The 23,927-nt window shown below is 37.7% G+C and overlaps 1 protein-coding gene across 1 annotated transcript in view; it reads left to right on the top strand.

The window, feature by feature from the left end:
* Positions 1-294: 294 nt before the first annotated feature.
* The window catches only part of SLC39A10 (solute carrier family 39 member 10), a 66,178-nt gene continuing 42,545 nt past the window's right edge, over positions 295-23,927 (top strand). Inside the window, exon 1 of the mRNA XM_059928393.1 lies at positions 295-474. The gene's annotated coding sequence lies outside the window, so the exon portion shown is untranslated. The remainder of the gene's footprint in view (positions 475-23,927) is intronic.

The following is a 23,927-nucleotide window of genomic DNA, read 5'->3' on the forward strand; positions in this document are numbered from 1 at the left end:
TCCGCCTCGCCCGGGCCGCAGCAACCGACAGGCAAAGCCGGGAGAAAAGGCGAGAGGTAGAAGAGCGCTCCACGCATGCGTTAGAAGCCTCCCCAACTACCCCGCGGCGTCTTTTCTTGGAACAAAACTAGCGCGGAGCCGCGGAGCTCCGCAGTTTGCGTAGACTCGAATTTCCTATTGCTCTCACGGTCCGTGTGGAATCCACGAATGGTGCAGTTCCGCTACGCAAGTTGCGTTATTCGAAGTGAATGGCTGGGTGGTGAGTGTACGCCCAGAGCGTAACACCCATAGGCGGACGGGGTGCGGCTGCGCAAGGACCTGAGTGGGCCGTGTACGCCGCTAGCGTAGCGTGGTGTCTGACGCTCGGGTCTCCGCGACGCAGTTGGCGCAGCCGGCTTTGGTGAATACACGATTTAGTGCAGCCGGGGTTTGGTACCGAGCGGAGAGGAGATGCACACGGCACTCGAGTGTGAGGTAACTATAAAACCCCGATTTGTTTACATTCCCTCCCCCAGAACCGGCCCCATGCGCGGCGGAGACTGCGAGTCCCGGGACAGCGGGGTGGGGGTAGAAAGGGAGGCAAGGACCGGGGAGTCGGGGCTGAGTCCCTCGGGGATCCGGGCGCTGGGCTTCCCGCAGCTGCTGCTGGCGGCGGCGGCGGCGGCGGCGAGCCGGGCAGAGTGCGCGGTGGGCTGCGCGTGGGGTGCCGCCGCTTCTCGTGTGCGCTCTGGGCTGCCGCGGGGTTAGTGGCCGGGCAGCCTCCGCCCCGCGTGCGGGACCCGCGCCCCACTTAGCCCCCTGCTGAGGCTGGGGGCCGCGCGGAGAGTGGGGGCAGTGACCACTGGGCAGAAGGTGGCGGTTGGGGGGCTGCGCGCGGGCGGCCTGGGGGCTGAGGGTGGCGTCGCCGCCGGAGGCGGGGACGCGGTGGCCCGAGGGTGGGAGGATCCGCAGTCCGGTCTCGGCGGCGAACACCCCCGATTCTTCCTCTCGCGTGGTCCTCTGCGGTGTATCACGGTGACCCCGGGATGGAGCCTGGGCGCCGCTGTTCCGGCCCCGGGAGGCTAACGGACGGTGGCGCCTGTGCTCCTACAGCGAGAGGCCTCGTGGGAGCTTGCTTTCTCCCAGACCAACCGAAAAGCCGAGGCGGGGCGCGGGGGAGTTAATATTGAAGCCAGCTGGGGTCCCTGGAGCTGAGGGCTCGGGTTGGGCTGGGGCTGGGTCGGAGGGGGAGTTCGGGTGGGCCGGGAGGTGGCGCGGCAGCCCAGGCTTTGTTCCTGAAAGCTCTTTGGCGGAGAGCGATGGGGGGCCCTGCTGCGGCAGTACGTCGGGGAACCTTCGCGGCCCCCTCCCCGGGTCTAGGGATCTGCTCAACTCCTTGCTTCTCCCTTGGGACCTCTGAGTGCCCAGGCTAAGAAGGGGGCCTGGTGAGGGCGCAGGCGACGTGACGTTGGAGGTCTTCCTGTGGCTTCTGTAAAGAACTGTTCACGTGGGAGCCTGTCCACATGGGCTGTCTTTATGAGCTGGGCAGGAGGAAGAAGCAGGCTCCGCAGCCCTCAGTTGGGGGGGTCCTTCACTCAAGTCCCTGTTTTAAGTAATAAAGAGTGACATTAAAGCACATAACTTAAAAAGAAGATGGTAGGTTATACTGTGTGTTGCTTTTTTTTTTTTTTAACTTTCATTTAACGTCTTTTACGCTGTTCAGTTCTCTAGTTTTACCTTGGAACTGAGTCATTCTTGGAGCAAAACAAGCATGTGACAAGTTGGCATTTCATTTGTGTGGGATTTTTTTTTTTTTTTGGATGGGTGTCTAAATTCTACATAATTAAGAACAAGCAAGTAATACATGGGAAAAGCTGGAGATTTAGAATGTAGTTGATTGTAGTAATGCAGTTGAAAGCCTTAAGTCAAGACTTGTGTACTGTTTTTTGTTAGGACTTAAAATTCCACAAATTTTAAGTATCTTGAGGCAGTCTCTTGCTCTAGACTTTGGGGTCCACACCAGACATCTTACATCCCTACATGTGCTGAGTACTCCCATAGGAGAGAGAAATAGGTAGTATCGACGATGAGTGATTTGAAGAAAAGAAAATAATAATGTACTGGAGGGACTTTTAAACTTTTTTTGTATCATGAAACTCAGAATGATGAGTTTAAATGTATGGAATACGTAGGATTACAAGAGAAACCAGTTGTATTGAAATATAATTACCAAAATGTTAAATATTTATGATGAAGTAATTCATGCTTTAGTAAAGCATTAAATATCAAGAGTAGTGGCAGGTCTAATGACTAATTTCAAACTAGTGAGGACTGTAAATGATCTTTATAGGATTTAATTTGAATGATTTATATTAATAGTGTCAGGTGCTGCATATTACCGTGCTTTTTGCCTACATTTATAACTGACGGGTTAACTAAATTTCAGAGATCAGTTAAAATTAGATACATCTTTCTTCCGTATCCAAATTCACAAACCTGAATTCTTTACACAGCCCCCTGGTTAAGAACCCCTGTGTAAGAATGACTTTGTGCTACTTTAAAAGAAGTGGTTAACTATGAGGTGACATCGATAATATATTGCATGATAACCTTTACTTATTCTTCATGTTAATTTGTATTCTACTAACAGATAGCTTAAAAGCCAACACAGTTCTTCCCCTTTTTTGAGCATTTGATTTGAAGTACTTGTAGGAGGCCTCAAGTCTGGTATGCAGGTACTAGTCTAGGGGGTGTTTTTGTTTGTTTTTAAACAGATTTATGGAGAATACAGGGTATAGGTATTATAACAAGGGAAATTATTCAACAACAGGAATGATCATTTGCTTTTAATTAAAGCGAATTTACATTGTTAGTATTCTCTCCCCCACTTCCTCTACCCCCAGTTTTGGCTGTTATTGGAATGAATGTACAGCTTTGGAGTGAGACTTAAGGTTCAAAACTAACCCATTATTAACTAGTGTGGTTACCTTGAGCAAGTTGCTTTATCTTAATCTTTTATCTGTGAACTTGAAGTACTAGAAAAACCTACCTCATGGGTTTACTGTGACCTTGAAATGACATAATGAACTAAAGGGCTACAGATAATTCATTTTACCTTCTTTTCTGCATACAGACGTTTCAGTTCTTCATTGGTGGTTGAAGGACTACTTTCTGTCTTGATTCCAGAATGAGGTTTAATGGTCTCTACTGGGCCATTGCGGGGATACAATTATCTTGCTGTTGTTATTCATATGTAATAATCCATAGAATTTTTTCTGCTTTTGCATTTTCTAACTTATAATTACATACATATATCTTGTTTTCCCTGCCAGACTAATTCCTTGAGGGACACACACTCCACAGCTTTTTGTCACATAATGCTCGTTACACCTTCTTCAGTGAATGTGCAAAGCTTGGTTGTCAAGCTCTTTAATCGAGTTAAAAATGTTAAATGGGTGATAAAAAATTTAAATTCAGTATTAACCCAAGGAAATATTAATACTTTGGATTTTGATATGTCAGCCCTTGTCTGCGTAGTGGTTACCTCAAAAATGGAAATGCTCATTTTTTAAAAATTTTATATCGAAAGGACTTTTATCATGAGTGCATTTTAAACGTATTCATAAGATGCAAAAGAAAGTACACAGTAGGAAATGGAAAAGAAGTGCAGGTAATCAAAACAGAAAGCTGGGTTTTTTCCTTTATAACAGGTTTTATAACCCTATAAAGTAATCTTTCATTATAAGTGTAATTCTCATTAAAAATATACTAACTTTAGCTTTTAAGTTTACAAGTTAGAAGTGCTTAGTTTGTCCCAACAGTTTGATGCTGCCCCCTAGTGTTTGATTCCCCTTGAAGTTTTCATGCGCTTACCTTCTTCATCTTCACCTTTTCCTAAAACAAGGCTATTTAAGTTACAATTAGATTACTTAGTGCTATTTATCTAGTCTACCTTGAGATCTCCTCCAGCTGGTTAGTGTTACTAATAAGAGTCATTTTGAACTGGTTAACTTTGATTGCTTTTAACCCTAGTTTTCTGAATGGGGGTGAGTTTGGGTGGAGGTAGAACAGTATAAGGCCAAGTTTCCTTGCAAGTTATGTTGGGGGGCGGTTTTCAAACAGGAAGAGGGCTATATATTAAATGTGTATCTTTGAGGTTAGCTTTGCATACGAATAGGAGCAATTACTTCAGTCTGGGCTGCTTCTGGCTTAATTTAGTCCCATATAACTTTGTGTTGTCTCCACTGTACTGAAAATAATGTTAAAATCACGTGGTGAGCTTTTTTTTTTACGTTCAAGTGTTTTGGAACTTTGACTTTTATAGAACGATTTTTGAAAAATAGAGCCTCAAGGACCTGTAATAACCACAAGATTTCCCGTAGTCATTTATGTAAACTCAAGATTTCAAATTATATCAGTTATCAATATTCCAAACTACTTTTTTCATTTTCATTATTTTCCTTTTTTTTTCATTATTTTCTAATTATAAGTTTTGTGACTAGACCACACAATGACTTTTAGGTTTTTCCAAAATAAGCAGATATATTCTTGACAAATATTTACTACAATCAGAATATTCAAAAGTGTGTTCAGTAGGTATGAAGGCAATTTTCAACTGGAATTGTAAAGCTTTAAATAACAATAGCATTATTGAAATTATTTCCAACTGCTTAAGAGACCACACTTTTAATGTTCAGAACACAATAATTTATTGTCATAGCACATCATAGCACAGTGTGTCATAGCACATTGTCATAGCACTATAAAAAAATAGTGTCAGATTCTATTATCAGAACATAAGGTTTTCTTTTTTTGTTGTTGCCAGATATAAGGATTGGATATTTAATAGACTTTTAATGTTAAAAGATGTTATTAGAATGGCGTGGTGGTTACAGGTTTGTAAGTATAGGGATAAAATCTAAAATCTTTTTCAAGTAGTGTTTCAATTATTTTCATTAGGAGTTAGTGGTAGATGATTTTGTAATTTTATAGTTTACATTTACCCATTATATTGTATATTTTACTGCTGGAAGAGAAGGTATCAGGTAATTGTTCTTGCGTTAACATTTCTAACAACGGTGTTTACCCTTAATGTGTACACTGTTTTGGGGGACCATCCATCCCATTCAGAAAAGAGGTTTTTGGGGATTAGAAAAGTGAATCAGAATGTTGTCGGAAATATCTTTATCTTATTAATATAAGATTATATGCTTTCATAAGACCCAGAAGTATTGTTATTAGAATTACTGTGAAGTACTGTGTGAGTTATTTTTAATGCTCTAGTAAGTATCAAAGACTTGTCAGTCAGTGATCACTTGAGTTTTTGCATTTGTTTTCATTCATATAGAAGCAGAAAATTAAATCGCCTTCAGTTGTAGTAACAAGGTCACAAATACATATATCCCACTGCCCTGTTGCTTTAATGCCTGTAAATAAAAAATCATTTCAGATGTGCCTTCGTGCCTCTAAACTTTTTTCTGAATTCACTTTATATATTCTGTGAATGTTTGAGTTGTACAATCGTGGTTTCCCCTATAGTTGTCTGTTGAATTGGTTAAGTTTTTTAAAATGTATAGATTAAGTCAGGGGTCAGCAAGCTATGGCCATGGGCCAAATCAGTCTGCTTTTCTAAATTAAGTGTTGATGGAACACAGCTTCCTTGTACATTTATATATATCGTATATTGCTGCTTTGTACCATAATGGCAGAATTGAGTAGGTGCCACAGAGACTACTGCCTGCAAAACCTAAAATATTAAATATCTGACCCTTTTAAGTCAGCCAACTCCTGGATCCAGTTCTTAATATTCTGTCCTTATTTGATGTGTTGCTGCTTTTAAAATACTTACATTTTCCTACTACCTATATGAGTAAGATACTTTAGTAGAAAAGCATTCAAATCTAAATGAATGGGTAATAATGTGAGTTCTCAGGTATTCTTCACCTAAATAGAGTAGAAGCTTTCGTCCCTCCCTCTTTCCATTTTCCTCTATAGGAGGAATAGCACCTTTATTTATGATGCTTGGAGTTGTAATGTGGCCTTCAACCTTGAATTACTACCTAACTCTATCACTGTTTCTACTATTTCTTATGTAGTGTCTCTCACAGTTTACCTTCTCTAATTTAAAAGGTGACTGTGTCTTCCTTGTACCTACTTCAGAGCAGAAAATGTTTCATTTTTTTTTTTTTAACATCTTTATTGGAGTATAATTGCTTTACAATGGTGTGTTAGTTTCTGCTTTATAACAAAGTGAATCAGTTATACATACATACATATGTTCCCATATCTCTTCCCTCTTGCATCTCCCTCCCTCCCACGCTCCCTATCCCACCCCTCTAGGTGGTCACAAAGCACCGAGCTGATCTCCCTGTGCTATGCGGTTGGTTCCCACTAGCTATTTTACGTTTAGTAGTGTATATATGTCCATGCCACTCTCTCACTTTGTCACAGCTTACCCTTCCCCCTCCCCATATCCTCAAGTCCATTCTCTAGTAGATCTGTGTCTTTATTCCCATCTTGCCACTAGGTTCTTCATGACCTTTTTTTTTTTTTCCTTAGATTCCATATATATGTGTTAGCATACTGTATTTGTTTTTCTCTTTCTGACTTACTTCACTCTGTATGACAGACTCTAACTCCATCCACCTCACTACAAATAACTCCATTTCGTTTCTTTTTATGGCTGAGTACTATTCCATTGTACATATGTGCCACATCTTCTTTATCCATTCATCCGATGATGGACACTTAGGTTGCTTCCATGTCCTGGCTATGTTTCATATTTTTTATGCCTTCTCCTTGCCCCTTCCTCCTGTCCCCTTTCCTCCTTTTTCCTCTCCTCCCACTCCCCTCATAAAGCAATTCATGATTGCATGTTTACAGGCCTGTGAACAAGTGTTTTGGTATAATTCTTCTTAGTGCACCTTTGCTGAAGATGAATCATTACTTTATTCTGTTTACATGTGAAGAAGTATACTTTGTGCTATGTTGTAGAAGAACATAGCCTCTTGATGAAGGGGGCTATGGAAAGATTGATTTATGTACCTTATCAAGATATATAGAATAAAATATTATTTATTGTTACATTGTAAATCAATGAGATCAGTAAAACTAATATTAGAAAAATATTTTATGTAATTATGTAATATTTAATTATTACATTATTGTATATACTTACAGAGAACAATTAGATATTATGTATTGTATATAATATATATCATAAAGCAACACGATCATGTTTTCTATTCCCATGGACCTTTTTTAATGTAGAATTTCAGCTGACTTCATAACTTGTTAATGATTAGAACATATATTTTAATATTTTTGTTTTAAATTGGCATACTCTAGTTTTTAAAATAAAGTGAATAATTTGATATATATAACCAGTGTAAATAAAAAGTTTATTTTCAAGAAAATAATCATCAATTTTAAAACACTGAAGAAGGAAACCAAGTAGCTACAAATCAAATCACTGAAAATTTTAAGAAAGTGTTGTTTAAGTTCACTGTAAATACAGTATTATATAATACATAATGTAATTTATGATTTATAAAAAAATGTTAAAGCTTTTCCCCTGAAGATTTCTGCCTAAACACAAGTACTTCAAAGTTTTACTGAGGCTAAAACGTAAACTTCCTTAGTTAACAGATAACAAGACTATTGTTTGTTAGTTCAGTGGATGTTTTATTTTCCCTAAAAAAGAAATGGATGTTAGGGGTCATGTTAATTTTAATTATTGCTTTTTTTTCAAAGAAGAAAATATATATTAAATATAGGGAGAAAAAACTTCTTAAATTTAGAAGTCATAAAGAAATTGCAAAAGATGTTCATGGGTTTCAGTGCATGTACGTGAAAACGTCTGTACGTGAAAGGGAAAACATTGTAATCAAAGTAAAAAGGCATTAGACAGCATTGCAGATGTTTTCTGCGGAAAATATGACCAAGCCATGTTATGTAAAAGCTCATGTATGTTTATAAAAATATTGACACACCAGGAATAATTTGAAAATATAAATAAGAATAAGGTAATTTTACCTGTTCCAAAATTAATAATACCAACTACTAATGAGAATACTATGATCGTACTGCTGGTGGCAGTATAACCAAACTTAATTTCTCTAGAAAACAGTTTGGAAGTATGTAACAAGACCTGAAAAGTATTCAAACTTTTGTGGTCTTTCCCCACATCTTGGACTTATCCAAGCCAGTAACTAAAAATAATAGCACAAATTGAAATTAAAATGATTACATATTGTGATTAAAACCCTGTAAACAAATGCTTGTGAAAATCTTGAAACTGTAATTCATTTTCTTCCACATGTGACATTATGTGATTTTGTTCAACAGAAACTTTTTTTAAGATTTATAATTGCTGACTTTTATTTTTAGTTTTTTCAAAGTTATGCATGAATACAGTTTAAAGAATTAAATAGTTCTGTGAAGTTTTTAGGGAAAAGAAAAATCAGTCTCCTGCCTGGCTTCTTTTACATTCTGCCTAGAGAGATAAGGAACTCCTTTAGTTTCTTTAATTATTTTGCTTTTCACTGCCATGTCTCCAACATGTTCATAACTTGCTGATTTTCAGTTTTAGTCATTGTCTGCTTTGGATTTAGCACTCTTTCCGTCTCTCCATGTACTCATTTCCTATACCTCAGTTTTTCAGAACAATTGTATTGAATAATTTTGGTTTAGAACAGTATTTAGTGTTATATTTTTATGACTGTGAATGTTATTTACAATTGAGTCATTGTAATAAACTGTTACTTTTCCTGCACAACTTTTTTTTCCCCCCTCTGGCATTAATAATTTTTTTTTCTTTTTCAATGTATCTGTATATTACAAAATCTACTGCAGTCTGTGTATCTGAGTGTGATTCTATTAAAAAAGAGAATGTGCCTTAAGAAGACTATGTTTATATGATTTATGTCGTTTTCTTTATGTTGGACAAAGTTGAACTTGATAATAAAGATGGATTGATACTTGATAATGAATTGGTTGTTTGCTAGTAAAAATTACGTAGCTTTGACACTTGAACTATACTTTTGTAAGATTCTGCTAAATGGCAGAACTGAATCATTTAACTTTGTTCAAATAACTGTACGGACAGCTAAAATTGAACAGATAGGAAGCTTCCCTGGTGGGAAGAAGTAGTCTGTGTTGTCAGCAGCATCAAAAAACTGTTACTGTTACGAAAATATTGCCCTGGGGACTTCCCTGGTGGTCCAGTGGTTAAGACTCCAAGCTTCCAATGCAAGGGGCGCGGGTTCCACCCATGGTCAGGGAGCTAAGATCCCACATGCCGTGCTGTGTGCCCAAAAAAAAAAAAAAAAAAAAAAAAAAAAAATATTGCCCTGGACATTCTGTGATTTTTTTTTTTTTTTTTTTCCTAACCTAATGGAAAGGAGAGATCAAGCTGGCAGTGCTTATGAATGGCAAGCGGGTACAAAATCAGGGTCCTGTAACAGTGACAAGATGCTGAAAAAGGAAAACAAAGGAAGAGTGAAGATGAATGGAGTAATAAAGATTTAAGGCAGTGGCAGTAACTATTCTTAGAATGAAGGCAACTGAGGGGTGATGAGTAGAAAGAATACAGCTCTGCAAGTTGAAGGGAGAAGGCATGTGGGTCTAATTCAGGTCCTAAGGTTAGTGCTCTGTCTTTAAGTCCTCTTTGTGATTACATGTTGTGTAGGTTTACATGCATTTGTAGTGGAAAGAGGTTGAAGCTTATTTATTGAAAGGGTAACTAAAATTGTAAACATTTTAGTAGCTTCAAAAGACCTCACAATATTTTGTGACTGATAAAAGTATCCCACCTCATGCATTTACTAATCTCAGATGTTGTTTGTATTCACAAGCAGCAAAACAGACACAGGAATATCATACGTGGCTTTCTACATTATGGTTCCAGACTCCTTGTAATGAAAGCTTGAAAAGCAGAGACTTCAGATGATTTTTTTTGGAATTTTATTTATTTTTTTATACAGCAGGTTCTTATTATCCATTTTATACATATTAGTGTACATATGTCAATCCAAATGTCCCAATTCATCCCACCACTACCACCACCCCCCTGCTGCTTTCCCCCCTTGGTGTCCATACGTTTGTTCTCTACATCTGTGTCTCTATTTCTGCCCTGCAAACCGGTTCGTCTGTACCATTTTTCTAGGTTCCACATATATGTGTTAATACACGATATTTGTTTTTCTGACTTATTTCACTCTGTATGACAGTCTCTAGATCCATCCACATCTCTCCAAATGACCCAATTTTGTTCCTTTTTATGGCTGAGTAATATTCCATTGTATATATGTACCACATCTTCTTTATCCATTCATCTGTCAATGGGCATTTAGGTTGCTTCCGTGACCTGGCTGTTGTAAATAGTGCTGCAGTGAACATTGGGGTGCATGTTTCTTTTTGAATTATGGTTTTCTCTGGGTATATGCCCAGTAGTGGGATAGCTGGGTCATATGGTAATTCTATTTTTAGTTTTTTAAGGAACCTCCATACTGTTCTTCATAGTGGCTGTATCAATTTACATTCCCACCAACAGTGCAAGAGGGTTCCCTTTTCTCCACACCCTCTCCAGCATTTGTTGTTTGTAGATTTTCTGATGATGCCCATTCTAACTGGTGTGAGGTGATACCTCATTGTAGTTTTGATTTGCATTTCTCTAATAATTAGTGATGTTGAGCATCTTTTCATGTGCTTCTTGGCCATCTGTATGTCTTCTTTGGAGAAATGTCTATTTAGGTCTTCTGCCCATTTTTGGTTTGTGTTGTTTGTTTTTTTTAATATTGAGCTGCATGAGCTGTTTATATATTTTGGAGATTAATCCTTTGTTGTTCATTTGCAAATATTTTCTTCCATTCTGAGGGTTGTCTTTTTGTCTTGTTTGTAGTTTCCTTTGCTTGGCAAAAGCTTTTAAGTTTCATTCACAGTTTCAATTTCAGTGCTTGTGACTGGTCTGTTTATATTTTCTGTTTCTTCATGGTTCAGTCTCGGGAGGTTGTGCTTTTTTAAGAATTTGTCCATTTCTTCCAGGTTGTCCATTTTATTGGGATATAGTTGCTTGTAGTAATCTCTAATGATCCTTTGTTTTTCTGCAGTGTCAGTTGTTACTTCTCCTTTTTCATTTCTAATTCTATTGATTTCAGTCTTTTTTCCTTAATGAGTCTGGCTAGTGGTTTATCAATTTTGTTTATCCTCTTAAAGAAGCAGCTTTCAGTTTTATTGATCTTAGCTATTGTTTCCTTCATTTCTTTTTCATTTATTTCTGATCTGATCTTTATGATTTCTTTCCTTCTGCTAACTTTGGGGTTTTTTTGCTTTTCTTTCTCTAATTGCTTTAGGTGTAAGGTTAGGTTGTTTATTTGAGATGTTTCTTGTTTCTTGAGGTAGGATTCTAGTGCTATAAACTTCCCTCTTAGAACTGCTTTTGCTGCATCCCATAGGTTTTGGGTCGTCGTGTTTTCATTGTCATTTGTTTCTAGGTATTTTTTGATTTCCTCTATGATTTCTTCAGTGATCTCTTTGTTATTGTTTAGTAGCCTCTATGTGTCTGTACTTTTTACAGGTCTTTTCCTGTAATTCATATCTATTCTCATAGCGTTGTGGTCAGAAAAGATACTTGATACGATTTCAATTTTCTTAAATTTACCAAGGCTTGATATGTGACCCAAGATATGATCTATACTGGAGAATGTTCCATGAGCACTTGAGAAGAAAGTGTATTCTGTTGTTTTTGGATGGAATGTCCTATAGATCAATTAAGTCCATCTTGTTTAATGTATCATTTAAAGCTTGTGTTTCCTTATTTATTTTCATTTTGGACGATCTGTCCATTGGTGAAAGTGGGGTGTTCAAGTCCCCTACTATGATTGTGTTACTGTCGATTTCCCCTTTTATGGCTATTAACAGTTGCTTTAAGTGTTGAGGTGCTCCTACGTTGGGTGCATAAATATTTACAGTTATTATATCTTATTATTGGATTGATCCCTTGATCATTATGTAGTGTCCTTTGTCTCTTGGAATAGTCTTTATTTTAAAGTCTATTTTGTCTGATATGAGAATTGCTACTCCAGCTTTCTTTTGATTTCCATTTGCATGGAATATCTTTTTCCATCCCCTCACTTTCAGTCTGTATGTGTCCCTAGGTCTGAAGTGGGTCTCTTGTAGACAGCATATATACGGGTCTTGTTTTTGTATCCATTCAGCCAGTCTATGTCTTCTGGTTGGAGCATTTAATCCATTTACATTTAAGGTAGTTATTGATATGTGTGTTCCTATTACCATTTTCTTAATTGTTTTGGGTTTGTTATTGTAGGTCTTTTCCTTGTCTTGTGTTTCCTGCCTAGAGAAATTCCTTAAGGATTTGTTGTAAAGCTGGTTTGGTGGTGTTGAATTTCTCTTAGCATTTGCTTGTCTGTAAAGGTTTTAATTTCTCCATCGAATCTGAATGAGATCCTTGCTGGGTAGAGTAATGGTTGTAGGTTTTTCTCTTTCATCACTTTAAATATGTCCTACCACTCCTTTCTGGCTTGCAGAGTTTCTGCTGAGAGATCAGCTGTTAACCTTATTGGGATTCCCTTGTATGTTATTTGTTGCTTTTCCCTTGCTGCTTTTAATATTTTTTCTTTGTATTTAATTTTTGATAGTTTGATTAATACTTGTCTTGGCGTGTTTCTCCTTGGATTTATCCTGTATGGGAGTCTCTGCACTTTCTGGCCTTGATTGACTATTTCCTTTCTCATTTTAGGGAAGTTTTCAACTATAATCTCTTCAAATATTTTCTCAGTCCCTTTCTTTTTCTCTTCTTCTTCTGGGACCCCTATAATTCGAATGTTGGTGCGTTTAATGTTGTCCCAGACGTCTCTGAGACTGTCCTCAATTCTTTTCATTCTTTTTTCTTTATTCTGCTCTGCAGTAGTTATTTCCACTATTTTATCTTTCAGGTCATTAATCCATTCTTCTGCCTCAGTTATTCTGCTATTGATTCCTTCTAGAGAATTTTTCATTTCATTTATTGTGTTGTTTATCATTTTTGCTCTTTAGTTCTTCTAGGTTCTTGTTAAACGTTTCTTTTATTTTCTCCATTCTGTTTCTAAGATTTTTGATCATCTTTACTATCATGACTCTGAATTCTTTTTCAGGTAGACTCCCTATTTTCTCTTCGTTTGTTTTGCCTGGTGGATTTTTGCCTTGCTCCTTCATCTGCTGTGTATTTCTCTGTCTTCTCATTTTGCTTAACTTACTGTGTTTGGGGTCTCCTTTTTGCAGGCTGCAGGTTCATAGTTCCCATTGTTTTTGGTGTTGGCCCCCAGTGGGTAAGGTTGGTTTAGTGGGTCGTGTAGGCTTCCTGGTGGAGGGGACTGATGCCTGTGTTCTGGTGGATGAGGCTGGATCTTGTCTTTCTGGTGGGCAGAACTGCGTCTGGTGGTGTGTTTTGGGGTGTCTGTGAACTTATTATGATAAGACACCCTGTCTGCTAATGGGTGGGGTTGTGTTCTTGTCTTGCTAGTTGTTTGGCATAGGATGTCCAGCACTGTAGCTTGCTGGTCGTTGAGTGGAGCTGGGTCTTAGCGTTGAGATGGAGATCTCTGGGAGAGCTTGTGCCATTTGATATTATGTGGGGTTGGGAGGTTTCTGGTGGACCAGTGTCCTGAAGTCGGCTCTCCCATCTCAGAGGCTCAGGCCTGACACCCAGCAAGAGCACCAAGACCCTGTCAGCCACCTGGCTCAGAAGAAAAGGGAGAAAATAAATAAATAAATAAAATAACAAAGTTATTAAAATAAAAAAGTTTTTAAGTATATTTAAAAATAAAAAAATTAAAGAGTAAAAAAAAAAAAAAACAGGAAGGAAAGAGAGAGCAACCAAACCAAGAAACAAATTCACTAATGATAACAAACGCTAAAAAGTATACTAAAAAAAAAAAAAATCAGACAGACAGAACCCTAGGACAAATGGTAAAAGCAAATCTATACAGACAAAATTACCCAAAGAAGCATACACATACACACCACAGGAGAAAAAGGAAAAAATATATATATATAAAAAGAAAAAAAAGGGAAGAGAGCATCCAAATCAATAAAGAAATCTACCAATGATAATAAGCTCTAAATACTAACCTAAGATAAACATAACACCAGAAACAAATTAGATGCAGAAAGCAAACCCCAAGTCTACAGTTGCTCCCAAAGTCCACCGCCTCAATTTTGGGATGATTCGTTGTCTCTTAAGGTATTCCACAGTTGCAGGGTCCATCAGTTTGATTGTGGAGATCCAATCCTCTGCTCCTGAGGCTGCTGGGAGAGATTTCCCTTTCTCTTCTTTGTTCGCACAGCTCCCGGGGTTCAGCTTTGGATTTGGCCTCGCCTTTGCGTGTAGGTCGCCTGAGGGCGTCTCTTCCAGGCCCAGACAGGATGGGGTTAAAGGAGCAGCTGATTAGGGGGCTCTGGCTCACTCAGGCCAGGGGGAGGGAGGGGTACTGAATCTGGGGCGAGCCTATGGCGGCAGAGTCCGGCGTGACGTTGTAACAGCCTGAGGCCTGACGTGTGTTCTCCTGGGGAAGTTGTCCCTGGATCATGGGACCCTGGGAGTGGCGGGCTGCACAGGCTCCCGGGAGGGGAGGTGTGGATAGTGACCTGTGCTTGCACACAGGCTTCTTGGTGGCTGCAGTAGCAGCCTTAGCGTCTCATGCCTATCTCTGGTGTCCGTGCTGATAGCCACGGCTCGAGCCCGTCTCTGGAGTTCGTTTAGGCTGTGCTCTGAATCCCCTCTCCTCGTGCACCCTGAAACAATGTTCTCTTGCCTCTTAGGCAGTTCCAGACATTTTCCTGGACTCCCTCCCAGCTACCTGTGGCGCACTAGTTCCCTTCAGTCTGTGTTCACGCAGCCAACCTCAGTCCTCTCTCTGAGATCTGACCTCTGAAGCCTGAGCCTCAGCTCCCAGCCACCACCTGCTCCGGCGGGTGAGCAGACAAGCCTCTCAGGCTGGTGAGTGCTGGTCAGCACCAATCCTCTGTGTGGGAATCTGTCCGCTTTGCCCTCTACACCCCTATTGCTGCACTCTCCTCCGTGACTCCAAAGCTTCCCCCCGACCCACCCACCGTCTCCGCCAGTGTGTGGAAGCCTTTCCTCCTCCACAGCTCCCTCCCAGAGGTGCAGGTCCTGTCCCTATTCTTTCATCTCTGTTTTTTCTTTTTTCTTTTGCACTACCCAGGTATGTGGGGAGTTTCTTGCCGTTTGGGAAGTCTGAGGTCTTCTGCCAGGTTCCATAGGTGTTCTGTAGGAGCTGTTCCACATGTAGATGTATTTTTGATGTATTTGTGGGGAGGAAGGTGATCACATCTTACTCCTCTGCCATCTTGAAGCTATCCCCCTAATTTCTTTCTTTTACATGTAGCTGTCCAGTTTTCCCAGCACCACTTATTGAAGAGGCTGTCTTTTCTCCATTGTATGTTTTTGCCTTCTTTGTCGTAAATTAGGTGCCCATATGTGTGTGGGTGTATCTCTGGGCATTCTATCCTGTACCATTGATCTATATTTCTGTTTTTGTGCCAGTACCATACTGTCTTGATTACTGTAGCTTTATGGTACAGTTTGAAGTTGGGTAGCCTGATTCCTCCATTTTTCTTTCTTAAGATTGCTTTGGCTATTCGGGGTCTATTGTGTTTCTGTTTGTTCTAATTCTGTGAAGAATACCATTGGTAGTTTGATAGGGATTGCATTGAATCTGTAGATTGCTTTGGGTAGTATAGTCATTTTCATAATATTGATTTTTCCAATCCAAGAACATGGTATATTTCTCCATCTGTTTTTGTCAGCTTTGATTTCTTTCATGAGTGTTTTATAGTTTTCTGAGTACAGGTCTTTCACCTCCTTAGGCAGGTTTATTCCTAGGTATCTTATTCTTTTTGTTGCAGTGGTAAATGGGAATGTTTCCTTAATTTCTCTTTCTGATTTTTCATTGTTAGTGTATAGGAATGCCAGATTTCTTTGCATTAATTTTGGATCCTGCAACCTTACCAAATGCATTGATTAGTTCTAGTAGTTTTCTGGTGGCATCTTTAGGATTTTCTCTGTATAGTATCATGTCATTGGCAAACAGTGACAGTTTTACCTTTTCTTTTCCAATTTGTATTACTTTTATTTCTTTTTTTTCTCTGATTGCTGTGGCTAGGACTTCCAAAAGTATGTTGAATAAGAGTGGCGAGAGTAGACATCCTTGTCTTGTTCCTGATATTAGTGGAAATGCTTTCAGCTTTACACCATTGAGTATGATGCTTGCTGTGGGTTTGTCATATATGGCCTTTATTATGTTAAGGTAGGTTCCCTCTATGCCCACTTTTTGGAGAGTTTTTATCATAAGTGGGTGTTGAATTTTGTCGAAAGCTTTTTCTGCATCTATTGAGATGATCACATGGTTTTTCTCCTTCAGTTTGTTAATATGGATTATCACATTGATTGATTTGGGTATATTGAAGAATCCTTGCATTCCTGGTATAAACGCCACTTGATCAGGGTGTATGATCCTTTAATGTGCTGTTGGATTCTATTTGCTAGTATTTTGTTCAGGATTTTTGCATCTATGTTCATCAGTGATAGTAGTCTATAATATTCTTTTTTTGTGATATCTTTTTCTGGTTTTGGTATCAGGGTGATGGTGGCTTCATAGAATGAGTTTGGGAGTGTTTCTCCCTCTGCAATTTTTTGGAAGCGTTTGAGAAGGATAGGTGTTAGCTCTTCTCTAAATGTTTGATAGAATTTGCCTGTGAAGCCATCTGGTCCTGGAGTTTTGTTTGCTGGAAGATTTTTAATTACGCTTTCAATTTCATTACTTGTGATAGGTCTGTTGATATTTTCTAATTCATCCTGGTTCAGTCTTGGAAAATTGTACCTTTCCAAGAATTTGTCCATTTCTTCGTGGTTGTCCATTTCACTGGCATATAGTTGTTTGTAGTAGTATCTTATAATCCTTTGTATTTCTACAGTGTCAGTTGTGATTTCTCCTTTTTCATTTCTAATCTTGTTGATTTGCGTCCTCTCCCTTTTTTTCTTGATGAGTCTGGCTAAGGGTTTATCAATTTTATCTTCTCAAAGAACCAGCTCTTAGTTTTATTGATCTTTGCTATTGTTTTCTTCATTTCTATTTCATTTATTTCTGCTCTGATCTTTATGATTTCCTTCCTTCTACTCACTTTGAGTTTTCTTTGTTCTTCTTTCTCTAGCTGTTTTAAGTGTAGTGTTAGATTGTTTATTTGAGATTTTTCTTGTTTTTTGAGGTGAGATTGAATTGCTATAAACTTCCCTCTTAGAACTGGTTTTGCTGTGTGCCATAGGTTTTTGGTTGTCGTGTTTTGATTGTCATTTGTTTCTATGTATTTTTTAATTTCTTCTTTGATTTCTTCAGTGATCTCTTGGTTATTTAGTAACGTACTTTTTGGCCTCCATGTAGTTGGGTTTTTTTACAGTTTTTTCCTGTAATTGATTTCCAGTCTCATAGCTTTGTGGTCAGAAAAGATGCTTGTTACGATTTCAATTTTCTTAAATTTTCCAAGGCTTGATTTGTGACCCAAGATGTGATCTATCCTGGAGAATGTTCCATGTGCACTTGGGAAGAAAGTATATTCTGCCACTTTTGGGTGGAATGTTCAATAAATATCAATTAGATCTATCTGGTCTATTATGTCATTTAAAGCTTGTGTTTCCTTATTTATTTTCTGTTTGGATGATCTGTCTATTGATGTAAGTGGGTTGTTAAAGTCCCTTACTGTTATTGTGTTACTGTCAATTTCTCCTTCGTGGTTGTTAGCATTTGCCTTATGTATTGAGGTGCTCCTATGTTGGGTGCATAAACATTTATAATTGTTATATCTTCTTCTTGGATTGATCCTTTTTTTTAAAAATTTTTATTTATTTATTTATTTATTTATTTATTTATTTATTTATTTATGGCTGTGTTGGGTCTTCGTTTCTGTGCGAGGGCTTTCTCTAGTTGTGGCAAGCGGGGGCCACTCTTCATCGCGGTGCATGGGCCTCTCACTATCGCGGCCTCTCTTGTTGTGGAGCACAGGCTCCAGACGCACAGGCTCAGTAATTGTGGCTCACGGGCCCAGCTGCTCTGCGGCATGTGGGATCTTCCCAGACCAGGGCTCGAACCCGTGTCCCCTGCATTGGCAGGCAGATTCTCAACCACTGCGCCACCAGGGAAGCCCGGATTGATCCTTTGATCATTATGTAGTGTCCCTCCTTATCTCTTTTAACAGTCTTTATTTTAAAGTCTATTTTATCTCATATGACTAGTGCTACTACAGCTTTCTTTTGATTTCCATTTTCATGGAATATATTTTTCCATCCCTTCAGTTCAGGCTGTATGTGTCCCTAGGTCTGAAGTGGGTCTCTTGTAGACAGCATATATATGGGTCTTGTTTTTGTATCCATTCAGCCAGTCTGTGTCTTTTGGTTGGGGCATTTAATCCATTTACACTCAAGGTTATTATTGATATGTATGTTCCTATTACCGTTTTCTTAATTGTTTTGGGATTGTTTTTGTGGGTCTTTTTCTTCTCTTGTGTTTTCCACCTAGAGAAGTTTCTTCATCATTTGTTGTAAAGCTGGTTTGGTGGTGCTGAATTCTCTCTTAGCTTTTGCTTGTCTGAAAATCTTTTGACTTCTGCATCGAATCTGAATGAGATCCATGCTGGGTGCAGGCCGGAAGGGAGTGGCAGGATATACTTAAAGTGTTGGACTGTTTTTAAGAGGGAAATGAACTTGCTTGTTTCTTAAGCCACTGCCCTTTGAGAGAAGTCTCGTTACAATAGCTGCTTAGTCTATGCTGACAAATGCATACTTCATCCAAATGATTCTTTGGCACACACCTGCTATATAGCTGTTCTAAACTAAAGTTGCAAAGTTTATGTATGATTTACTTTTAAAAATACTTAACACAGATTTAATATTACCTTTATGATGTCACTCATGTATTTTGCATTCCTATCGTGCTCTCTTGAATGTAAATGATTCGGTGACTTAAGATATTAAAATCTTTGCAGTAAACAAATTGAGTAGTATACATTCAAAAAGTGGACACAAATGACAATTTAAAACTCATATAGACCACCCACAGTTTTTGTGTTTCATGGAGTCATTCATTTGATGTTGCCTGAGCAATATATATGTATGTTTTATTTTTACCACTGGTACCTATTCATTTGACAGTGAGATAATGTTCACTGAAGAAACTACAAGACATTTACATATCAAATGAACACAGCAGCATTCATTCAGAGTATCGCCTTTCACTAGCATCTTCAAGTGGAAAACCAAGGCAATTGTAGGGAGTGTAATGTCCTCTTTCTGCTTAATAGCGATTGTCTTAATTATCTGTGCCCATTCATCTTCATTAGTGTATAGGTAAAACTGTATGTTTTAAATGGTGACTTTATCTATGCGACTATAATATAAGAAACTGAAGCATTTGGATTAAATCAAATTCTCAAACTTAATGTAGCTTTGGGATTAAACATATTTTATAGACTAATTATTTTCTAAAATTCTTAACCCACATAAACCACGTGTAATAACTAAACCTAATTCAGGTAATCAAAGTATTCGATGTAATTAAGTATCATTTGAAATAAATGGGAGTGTTTATATAATTTATTTGTATAGGTAGTGGCTCTCAAACTTTAGCTAGCATCAGACTCACTAGGAAGATTGAATGACACACTGCTGAGCCCTAACCCCAGAGTTCCTGATTTAGTAGGTCTGGGTGGGGTGCAAGAATTTACATTTCTAACAAGTTCCCAGGTAACCATGATACTGCTTCTGCTGTTCCTCCAACACATGTTGACTAATCACTGATGGTGGTTAGGTATCAAACCTGCAAAAAGCATATACTATACAGATGGCCTCCGATTTATGATATTTTGACTTTACAGTGGTGCAAAAGCAGTATGCATTCAGTAGAAACCATATGTTTTGAATGTTGATCTTTGTCCCAGCTAGTGGTATGCAGTACAGTACACTCCTGTGATGCTGGGCAGTGGCAGCAAGCTGCAGCTCCCAGTCAGCTACGTGATCACAAAGGTAAACCATTCTGTACCCATACAACCTTCTGTTTTTCACTTTTAGTACAGTATTCAGTAAATCACATGAGATTATTATTATAAAACAGGCTTTGTGTTAGATGATTTTGCCCACCTGTAGGCTAACTAATGTAAGTGCTCTGAGCACATTTAAGGAAGACTAGGCTAAGCTATGATGTTCAGTGGATTATGTATGTTAAATGCATTTTCAACTTACGATATTTTTCAAGTTAGGATGAGTTGAGACATAATCCCACCCTTAAGTCGGGGAAGATCTGTATAACACACACCTGAATCCCATTATGCTGCTTTTTACAAATATTAAATGTTTTGTCACATTGCTTCAGATTCCCCTCACTTTTTAAGAAATAAAACACTGCAGATGCAGCTAAATATGCATACTCCCTCTACCATCTGACTCCCCTTCATTTCTTCCTGAAAAGATAACCACTCTCTAGAATGTGATCATCCCCATGTTAAGCTCTTGCTACACGTATATATAACCCAAATTAAGGTATTTTGCATGTTTTTAATTGTGTATAAATGATATGACATGTACCTTTTTGGAGTTTACTCTTTATGTTTCTAAGAATTGTGTTTGTTGTGTATTTCATAGTCACACATTTATAACTTTAGCATAATCTTTAATTACATAAGTACGCCATATTTTTTTTATCCATTCTTCTACTGATGGGCATTTAGGTTTGTGGCAGGCACTAATGGTTATATAATCAACTGCCATTCCTCATTTACCTCCTTTTTGCTTGCTGTTAGTATGCCCTCCATATGCATAGGAAAGGTGGCTTCTTTCCAATCTCGAGAGAATGAATGTTGATTTGTCTAAGCCGATCATGGTAATTTCTTCCTTTACCAGTTTTGTGTATGTAGTACAGCCCTGATGAAAGATATGTTAAGCGAAATCTGAGAGGAACTTTCAGGAAAGATTTTTCTCCCTGGATGAAAAGAAAAAGATAAACCTTCCCGCTTTGGATATGGTTGTGCAAGGATGGAGTGGTTGTAGCAACAGCAGTTTCTTGAGATTCTGAGGAGACAGATCTGAGGATGAGAGAGTTTGGGTTTTTGCTTGTGTAATTGTCCTGAAACCACCATTTTCCCCAACTTTTTTAATGTGAAATTTTCCTCTTTGTTTTAACCACTTTTAGTTGAGTATTCTGTTATTTACAAGATAGTTAACATTAAAAAAAAAATTCAACAATACTGCAATAAAGATTCTTGAATTTGTCTCCTGTGCATAGTGTAAGAGTTTCTCTAGGGTAGATAGATAGATAAAAGTAGAATTTGGGGTCTGTGGCATGTATTCATATTCAGCTTCAGTAAATGTCAGATTGCTTCCCAAAATGGCTGCACCAATTTATACTCCCACCAGCAGTGTAAGGTATTTTCTATTTCTTTACAGTAGATTTTTGCTTAACACCTGGTATTTTCGAATATTAATTTTTGCCTCTTCATGTCTTGGTGTGTTATCCAGATTATTAGTGATCATGTCGCTGCTTAACCATCTGTCCTGTTGATAACCTTTGTATAGTTGTCTATGCAATATTGGAGTTTTTTGTATTTATATATATATATATATGTTTTATATGCATTGTTTATATATACACTTGCAAATATCTTTTAGTGTATAGCTTGTCATAAACTTTGTTTATTGTGTTCTTTATTGTAGAGTAATACTTAAAGAATTTAGTTTAATTAAATTAATCAAAATTTCCTTTTAAGGTTTGTCCTTTTTGCATCTTACCTAAATTTAGTTTAATTAAATTATGTAAAAATTTCCTTTTAAAGTTTGTGCTTTTTGCATCTTTCCCTAGCCTAAAGTCATGATAGTCTCCTATATTTTATTCTAAAAGTTGTTAAGAATTTTTTTGTTTGTCACATTGGGTTTTTAATCCTCTTGGAATTGACATTTGTGTATGGTGTGAGGGAGAACTATTTTTTCACAATCAATATTATTGATTCTTTTTCTGAATTCTGTTCTGTTTCTTTGGTCTATCTGTATGGCCCTGTGCCAGTTCTGTTATTTTAGTTATATAACTTTATAAAAAGAAATCTTTATCACCTTGCTAATTTTCTGAACTGTGTTGGTTGTCCTTGGGTTTTTGCTCATCCATATAAATTTTTAGATTAGCTTATTCAGTCTCACCAAAAGCAGACAGCTTCCAGGATTTTGATTGACACTGAATTAGATTTGCATATACACTTGGGAAGACTTTATATACCTTACGCCGTTTATTCCATCCATGTAGGTGGTGTCTCTCCAGTTTTTGCAAATAATGTCATATACATTTCTCCTTTTAATGGTCTTGTTCTATTTATTTCTAGGAGCCTAATAATTTTTGTTTATAATTACATTTTCTAATTGGTTTTCACTGGAGAGAATTTGATTTTTAAAAACTTTTAATTGAAGTACAGTATGTGTACAGAAAAGTACACAGAGTATGATAAGTACAATGAATTACCACAAAGTAAACATATTTGTGTAACCATTACTCAAGTAAAGAAAGAGAACATTACTACAATTTCCAGTCCCAGTTATCACCCTCTACCTTCCCTTCAAAAAATAATCATTGTCATGGTTTAGTTTTGCCCATTTTAAATTTTATATAAATAGAATTTTGCCCTATAGTTTATTTAGCATTTATCTTTGGCTCAGTCTCAATTTGTGAGATTCATCTGTGTTAATGTGTGAATCTGTGATTTTATTTTCATTCCTGTGCAGTATTCCATTGTAAAATTATTGTTTTATTTATCCATTCTACTGTTGATGGACATTTGGCATTTTTCCTGTTTTGAACTATGATGAATAACAGTTATGTGAACTTTCATGTTCATTCATGTCTTTTTGTGTCTCTGTACATGTATTTCTGCATATATCCAGGACTAGAATTGCTATGTGAGTAGATATGCTTATGTTCAACTTCTGGCAGATCCTGCCAAACAGTTTTCCATAGATACCAATCTACAGTCCCACCAGAAGTGTATGCAGGTTCCAGTTGATCCATATTCTTGCCTACATCTTTTATACTTTACTCATTCTGGTGGGTATATAGTGATATCTACTTGTGATTTTAATTTATAATTCTCTGATGACTATTGAGGTTGAGAATCTTTTCGTATGCTTCTTAGTAATTTGACTATCCTCTTATGAAGTGCCTGTTCAAATTTCCTACCCATTTTTCCATTGAGTTGTCTCATAATTTTCATATTGATTTGTAGAAATTCCTTATATATTCTTGACTAGTAACATTGCCGTAATTTTCTCCCAATCTGTTGTTGCCTTTTTAGTCTCTTAATGATATCTCTTGATGCATAGAAATTTCTTTATTTTAATGTAGTATACTTTATCAGTCTTTCCTTTATAATGCACATTATGTCCTATCTTGAAGGTCTTGAAGCTAGTCTCCCAAATAAATATTCTAGATCTATACTTTCCAGTATAGTAGCCAGTAGCCACATGTGGCTGTTGAAATGTGGCTAGTCTGAATTAAGATGTCTGTAAGTATAAAATATGTACCAGATTTCAAAGACATAGTATAAAAAAGAATGTAAAAATTTCATTAATAATTTTTATACTGATTACATGTTGAAATGATAATATTTTGGATATAGTGGCTTATATAAAATATAGGATGACAATGACTTTGACCTGTTTATTCTAGAAAACTTTAAAATTGCATGAATGACTCACATCATAGTTCCATATTCTAGAAGCATGCTGTCCAGTAGAACTTTCTGTGATGATTGACATGTTTTTTGTCTACACTGTTCAGTATGGTAGCCATGAGCTACATGTGACTATTGAGCATTTAAAATGTAATTAGGTGACTGAGAAACAGTTGTTG

This window comes from Balaenoptera ricei, chromosome 7 (assembly GCF_028023285.1).
Source record: "Balaenoptera ricei isolate mBalRic1 chromosome 7, mBalRic1.hap2, whole genome shotgun sequence".
In the NCBI taxonomy this organism is placed as follows: domain Eukaryota; kingdom Metazoa; phylum Chordata; class Mammalia; order Artiodactyla; family Balaenopteridae; genus Balaenoptera; species Balaenoptera ricei.